The 7,767-nt window shown below is 43.1% G+C and overlaps 1 long non-coding RNA gene across 2 annotated transcripts; it reads right to left on the bottom strand.

Moving 5' to 3' along the window:
• Positions 1-2,943: 2,943 nt before the first annotated feature.
• Positions 2,944-7,426, bottom strand: LOC107215016. Of its 2 annotated transcripts, none has more exons than XR_004500274.1 (4): positions 5,010-7,426; positions 4,623-4,697; positions 4,126-4,282; positions 2,944-3,699 (listed from the first exon to the last, which is right to left on the bottom strand). It is a non-coding gene; the product is annotated as an uncharacterized LOC107215016 (long non-coding RNA). The 2 variants fall into 2 exon arrangements; XR_001525082.2 differs by having other exon boundaries at positions 5,588-6,638.
• Between the last annotated feature and the right edge of the window lie 341 nt (positions 7,427-7,767).

Below are 7,767 nucleotides of genomic sequence, written 5' to 3'. Positions count from 1 at the left end.
GGCCACAGCGCCGCCAGTGCGCAGGCGCGGGCCGGCGCGAGCCCGCCGATCGGCCGAGCGTTCGCCTGGCGGCGCCAGAGCGCCGCGGCAGGGCAGGGGGGCGGGGCCGAGGCCGGTCGAGGGGCGGAGCCAACCTGCGGGACCGGGGCTACCCTCGCCGTGCCCGGGGGAAGCTCGAAGCCTTGGAGCGTTCGCTGACTTTGGGGCGTTTTGGCGTGAGGGGACACCGCGCCCCCCTGGCACACGGCGTCCCAAAGCCGCCTGCCCCAGGTGGAGGTGCCCCCTACCACGAGCCGCCCACGCCGCGGTCCCGCGTGTCCGAGCCCCCCGTGCCCCGAGAGCCCGGCCCCGGCACGGCCGGGGGAGCCCCGGACAAGGACGGCTCCGAGCGGGCGCTGTTCGGCACAGGCTGTTTGCAGAGGGCCGGCGGCCCTGACCCTGGGTCCCGCTTATCTCTGCGGCTGCTCCCTCACAGCGCGATCAATCCCGGCTGGGAGCTGCGGGGCTCCCATCTTATCTGATGCCGCTGTTTGTCCCTTCCAACAGTAAACATCCGCCACTCAAAATAACAAGCTATGCAATGCTGACTCGCTGCTTTGATTCTTATTTGCTAACTGAAGCTACTGTTGGTGATCCGGGGTGTCCTTGAGGCTTTGTGCCGAAAGGGTTTGTTCAATAGCACCGACTTCATTAAAAATGTTTTCAACAATAATATTTTAGCAGGACTGCCTTAGATTTGAATAATCTTTCGAGTTTAAATTCCTAATCACACAGACACATGAGAAAACTCCAGGATGCTTTATCAGATGAAGGTTCTTTATGATCTCAGAGATAGTCAAGCCTGGTGTAGAAGTGCTGAATGAGATAATTTCATAAAAGCAACAATCTTAAAACATGCACACAATGCAAAAGAGAACAGGGAAAGCAGCTGCAGTTGGAATATTTCATCAGAATCAGATTAATTAGTAAAGTATGAGAGCTATTCTGCAAATCTGGGAAATGTAATCCTTCTACTCGTTTGGACATAAAGTCCAGACCATGGTTATAGCATATTTCACCTCCTGGTCCTTCCCTATTTTGCATCTTGGTAGAGAATACTATAAAGTTAAGACAGTTTATCAGAATTCCTTTTTCCTAATAGCCAAGTCACGAACACTTGGAAAACTCACAAATATTGCTGTGTGGACCACCCTGGTTATGGAACAAGTTGGATAACAATTGTCCTATACTAAAATGGACACATCATCCCTAAGCCCTAGCTAGTGCTGGTCTCTCCAGTCCCACTCTCACATCCTCACATGACCCCCCATGTGCAGTTCAGCACCTGCTGCTGCCTCCCTCTGCTCCTATTCCCAGCTCCATGCCTGCCTCCAAAGCCTCCAGAGCACCCATTTCCACAGAATCCTCTGGGCAGGCTCACAGAGCAGGCCTGGCACAGCTCCATGGAACGAGCTCTGTGTGCCTGAGCCATCTTTCCCTTTTTCACTTTATCCAGCACAGGGATTTCTGTGAAACCAAACTTGCAGTCCCTGAAGTTCTCTTAATTCAGGCACTCACTGAGCCATTTAGAGATGTGGCACTGGGAATTCCAGTTCCCATCCATAGGAAATCAGCTGAAGGAGCCCACGGTCTGGGCAGTGTGGAGGATCATTTCACCTCTGCAGGAGCTGCACTAGGATGTGTCTGAACCACTGGCCTGTTCTGCTCTTGTGTTTATAATTCTGATTGAACACTCACTTCTCCCTGGTGTCAGAGGTGCCATCCTGACCTTCCCTACCAACAGGGACAAGCTGTGGGCCAGCACTGTCATTTCAGGATCAGTTTATTTCCTCCGTGGCATTCTGGCTTCTAGAAATAAAATTCCAGCATGAGGGAGATGAGAGTCTATGACACCACTGCCACACTCCACTGAGCCCTTGCTCCCACTCGGGGCTGGGGCTCAGCCCCTCTCCAGCAGATCTGGACACGGAATCATTTGTGCAAGGGACAGCAGAGTGAGTTCCTGTGGCGCCAGGACACAGAGAGGATCCCAGCAGGACAAAGCTCCTTGCTTTAAATGCTGGGAATGCTTGTCACCAAAACTTCAAGTGTGTAGCAACAGAGCTTAAACAAATCAACAGATGAGCATTTCTGAGTAGGGGTGCCTTGTAATTCCTTTGGCTTATCACATCAATTCTGTGTAAACTAAATAGAATGTATAAATTTGGCCTCTCAAACTTTTTAGTGTTTAACTTTGATTTGATTAAACACTTATGTGTGTGTACAAAGTGAAAAATGGGGTTACAAGAGGTTAATGTTTTAATGCTTTTAATAACTCTTAACCACATGGCTGTATTTTGTCAAACAGAGCACAGGGTTGTTGTAGCAGGAGAAGTGGAGGCGGGATAGCAGAGTACTGGGACACTCAGAACAACAAGGCTGCTGCAGAGCCCAAACTGATTCCAGGCCATCTTTGGAAAATCAAAAATAGTATTTCTATGGTGGGATAAATACATAACAGTTCTGAGTACAGCTGAGGAGGCTCTTGCTAAGACTAGGAAAATCACAAAGAAATCTAGATGGATCAAAACTGAACAAAATTGCTGAGGGGACAGGAGCACCTCCCCTATGGAGATAGGCTAAGAGAGCTGGGGCTGTTCAGCCAGCAGAGGAGAAGGCTGTGTGCAGACTTAACAGAACCTTCCAGAGTCTGAAGGGGCTACAGGGAAGCTGGAGAAGGACTCCTCATCAGGAACTGCAGGGAGAGGACAAGGGGAAATGGGTTCAAGCTGAAAGAGCAGAAATTCAAGTTATATATTTGGAAGAAATTCTTCCCTGTGAGCGTGGGGAGGCCCTGACACAGGTGCCCAGGGCAGCTGTGGCTGCCCCTGGATCCCCGGGAGTGCCCAAGACCAGGTTGGACAGGGCTTGCAGCAACCTGGGTAAGTGGAAGGTGCCCATGGCAGGGGGCTGGAACAAGATGGTATTTAAGGTCCCTTCCCATCCAAACTATTCTGGGATTCTATGAACAGACCAGTATCAAATGGCAACCTCTGTGACAGATGGAGTGACATCTAGATATTGGAAGTAGAGAAAAGAATAAAGGGCAAATTTCTAGGATACTTCTTGTATTTTCAGTAAAATTATATTAATTGTAAGTGTGGTCAGAACAGGTAGAAACATTGTGGCTAAGTGTCTGAAAGCACAAGTCTCCCATGGTGATGCAGCAGGGTACAAGCTTTTAAAAATTAAATACAACAATTCTCATTTCCATTACAAGTCCTTCCTTCAAAACCTAACTATTTCAGCAGCTACAGCTGTTTAAAAAGCAAACCAGCCCCCTCTCACACCACACACTCCAATACATTCTGACTGCTTGCTTTTAAAATTAAATGGTAGTGTTAAGACAGCTTTCAGCTACTGTCACAATTTCAGTGGTATTTTGCCATCAACAAAAGTGTAGCACAGACACGCATGGGCCAGGAGCCCAAAAGAATTCTCCTGTTCTTCCCAACCCATACTTCAAGGCAGATTAACATGGTATAATGCAGAGTTGTCCTGTGACAAAAGTTATTACCAAGGAACTCCGTCTTATTGTTCATCCTAATTATCTTGCTTTGATAAATCTTGAGGAGTCACCCACTGCACCACAGTACTCACATTTATGAGTCTAATATTCTTTCTACTGTTAAAACAAATGTCTTGAAGATGGAATCCAGGCTGGAAAAAAGGAAAAACATTATCAGTGATAAATGGATACATCCAGTTAATTCAGTCTCTCAGCAGCAAGACCACTGCTGATAAAATGCTGAGCAAGGGATTCCACAATAATTATTTTGTAATGCTTAATACAGTGTCAAGATCTGCTTTATGGAAATCAGGTCTTGGCTTCCCTTTCCTGCACCTAAAAAGTACAGTCACTGCCTGTAGTTATGAGTATTCTCTATGAACTACCAGCTCTTGAGATTGTAATTAAACTTAATTCACAGCTTTCCTTTCTTCTACCTTGTGCCTTGCTGGAGCATTTTATTAACAAATCTTGGTCTTCCAGCCAAGGGGAAACAGATTTGGCAGAGGGTACTGAAAGGGGAAGGTGTCAGGGTACCCAGGAACATTGAGAAGGTTGAATGGATTAATTTCTTGTACCTACTCTGCCTTCAGGCACTGCAGATTAAGAGAATAAACAGGAAAAACAGTAACATTTTGTGGGGTGTCCTGAGATTTTCAGATGAGTTTAAGGCAGTCTGGCTCTTGGATTGAAATTTGACATAATGATTAGCTCTTCAAGATTTGCCTTACAAGCCTGTAAGAAAATGCAAGTAGAAACTATCCAACAAATTCACAATTAAGAAAAAAATCAGTCTTAAAAAGATCAAAATTTTTCTTCCTCTCTGGTCTGACATTTCATCATTTATTCCCAAAAAAGCATATAAGAGCTTAACAAGAAGTTCCATCTTCCGAGTTATTTCTCATCCATTTTGATTGTGAGGATTTATCTGATACATTTGATGCAAAACAACGAGTATTTCTATTATCTCACACTAATGAACACTTCTCTGCAGTGCTAAATGGGAGCTGTTCACCATGAAGTGTAACGCCAACAGGCAAAATCACTACTCACAAAGCTTTGTGCTGCTTCTTACCCAGGACTGAGAGGTTCATCCACACCCAGGAAGAACAATCCCAAGAGTATCAGCAATCCCGAACCTTTGGAAGATCTATAAAAATAGAAGAGAGGGGTAACAGAAAACTGGTGATTTTTTCATGAGTTTCTCAACAGATTGGAAAAGAAATACAAAGGTATTTGGAACACAAAACTTTTGGCATGGATGTGTCTGACAGTGTATTTTATGCCACTGAACCATTTTATTTCTCTGACACAAAATAGGTAAAGATTAGGTGAGATCATTTTGATATGTGATCAGTATTGTTAATATTCAGCTTTCTTTAATATTGCTCAGAACAGTTTACCAACAGGAGGGATTTAATCCTGTAGTGAAATCATTATTTTAATATAACCTTTAACTCACATAGAACAACAATTACTGTAATTAGCAATTAGTTTTCTGAGGGCTTTAGTCATTTAGTATTTGACTCTTGCTTTCATCATTTAATGATTTACAGTAATGAGCTGGAACATCAGTATTTTGTACTGAAATATCCAAAATAGTTGTCCAGGCATCCTTGCCCTCATGTGACAGATCTCAGATGGCTTGGGGAGAAGTTAGCCAAGAGCAATAGACAATGCCATCGCTTCTGCTTCAGTTTTACTGAAAAACAACAACAAAGTGACTGCTGTGCCTTGCAGTCAGAGCTCAGTAGCTCTTGGAGGGCTGTTACTCTGCTGAGATCCTGCTCTTTGTTTGAATTTTGTTTGACAAATGCTTTACAAATGAGCAGAAGAGGTGGTTTATGTTTCATTAATGAGGCTGATAGTGGTTAATTACTGAAGTTACGTAAACAATCCAATACCAGATCAAGCTAAACGGGTCATTTATGTAGAGAAGATCCAGCTGGAGTAGATGCAATTTCCTTTAACTATTCAGATACCAAATGAATCACAGACATCTGGAATCTCCAGTCCAGATGAACAAAGACTTGTGCTGACCTTGAAAATGGATTCTCTCAGCAGGTATGGATCCAGGGAAGTTCTTTCTTCATCTCCAGCTCCCTCACCCATCAGACCTTTGGAACCAGCTGCCCAAGCTCCATGGGGATTTGACTGCCCAGTTTGCAGTGGTGGCAGTGAGGCTGCACAAGTGCTGCAGCAGTGTCCAGGTCAGGCTGCTGTCACCAGATCAGCTTGTTTTCCACAGAAAACTTGTGTGTCCCTTATTCCCCACTTCAGTGCCACTTCTGGATGTTGGCTTATGGCATGGACTCGTTCAGCTCCTATTTTCAGGCCGTATCTATGAGTGACACTTTGTTTACTTACTGCTAGTAAAGCAAGCTTGGAGTCTGGTATTATTTCCTTTGCCACTGAAGTGGCTCTGGGCATGTTACTGACCAGAGACTTCAGCACTGTTTTACAGAATTGATGTATGTATAGAAAAATAACAGACAACAGAGATGGAAGAGAGCTTAAAAGTCCTTTACAAAAAGTCCTCTTTACAAACCAAAACAGCTCAGAGCAAACAATTCCTGACTTCAAACTGGTTGCCCAAACTGATCTTCAAAACAGCCAGTGGAGAAGATTGTACAAGGAACTCACTCCAGTGCTATTTTTACCACAGTAATTGCTTTCTCTACTTTGTAATTTAAATGTCCCTTACTCCTAAATAACCTTTCTGGGTTTTGATTACTTACAAGCATGGAAAAGAGTTTATTTTCATCTTCTTTGCAGCAGTATTTTAGGTGACTCAAGTGTGCCCTCAAGTCTCCCATTTTTGTCATGCTAAGCTTTGAATAGGAACAGTGATTTGTTAAAATAATGTAAATATCTGTATTTACATAAATATATGTATTTAGCCAGTCACCTGGTCTGAATCACTTCATGATTATGCAAAATAGTTTAATTACTACAGCGTGGGAGTAAATTAACATTGGCCTAACAATTACTGCAATTAATTTCTACTACAGCTAAGTTTTATATAGTTATTTTATAAACTTATTTATAAACTGATTTTAGAAACTGAATTTACCTTGAATCCAGCAGGCTTTATAAACTGAGTAGAATGAGGATTTGATGCCTTTTAAAAACCTGGGCTTCAGGCTTAAGTTCCCTGTAGTCAACAGGCTCTAAATACCCACATCTTACAGCTAATTTGAACAGCTTATCAGTAAGGTTCTTTCTATCAGAAAAAATGCTAAAAATAAAAGTCAGTAGCATTTAAAATCTAACCACAATATTTCACAAACTTCTGCTTGTTTTTCCAACTTTCATGAGAAAGGCTGGATGAGAAAGTTAATGGGATATTGTGAAAGAGATACTTCTGTAAAAAAAATATTTGTTTTATCAATTGTAAAACCTTCAGTTTTAGTATTGAAGTCTTTTTGATAACTTGGCAAGTTCCTGTATGAGGCAGCTTTTACCAGAAAGACAAGTGCTGATCATAATTAAGCTTAGAACATCAATATCTTCATCTCTGCTGCATAATCACTGAGTTCCAGGCCCCCCCATCACTACACGTGACCAATGTAGGACATCTGAAGACTCAAAAAACCCATAATATGCTCAATTAACATTTATCAGTCTATGATATTTATTCTTGAAAGACTCAACTATTCCACTCCACAGACAGATTCCTAAATGGCACATGGAAATAAGCAGCCTTAGCTGCTGCTCTTCTCTGGAGCCCATGGAATATAAATATGTCCCTCCTTTGAAGGGTGATGGCAGTTAATCCATGAAAACCTACTGTCCCAAAAGAGTATTTTAAGTTACTTTGCTGTAAGTTACCCAACAGGATATTATATTTTCCTTTTCCCATTTAATTTCATGCAGTTTCCAACAAAAGCAGATTTTTCCGGGGTGAATGGGGAACTGCTCTTACACAGAAGGCAGGTGAACTCCTCCTGGAGTGAGGTTTGCAACCTGCTGGGAGCACTGGAAGAGCATGATACCTGATAAAATTCTCTGTCCAAAAGGTCACATCTACCTAGGAAACAATGAAAACATCTAATTGCAATATTAATTTATTAGATGTTACTAATAATGGAAATACTTGGGGTTTTAAAAATGAAATTTTACTGAGTTAATGGCAACACAAACTTAAGTTCATTGAGGTTGCCAAGGAACTGAGTGTGAGCCTGGTGTGTGCTGCATCACCACAGGGGTGTCTGGATCAG

Source organism: Parus major, chromosome 26, assembly GCF_001522545.3.
Source record: "Parus major isolate Abel chromosome 26, Parus_major1.1, whole genome shotgun sequence".
Classification (NCBI taxonomy): domain Eukaryota; kingdom Metazoa; phylum Chordata; class Aves; order Passeriformes; family Paridae; genus Parus; species Parus major.
The sequence above is the reverse complement of the archived record's forward strand: the minus strand, read 5'-3'. Positions and strand labels throughout refer to the sequence as shown.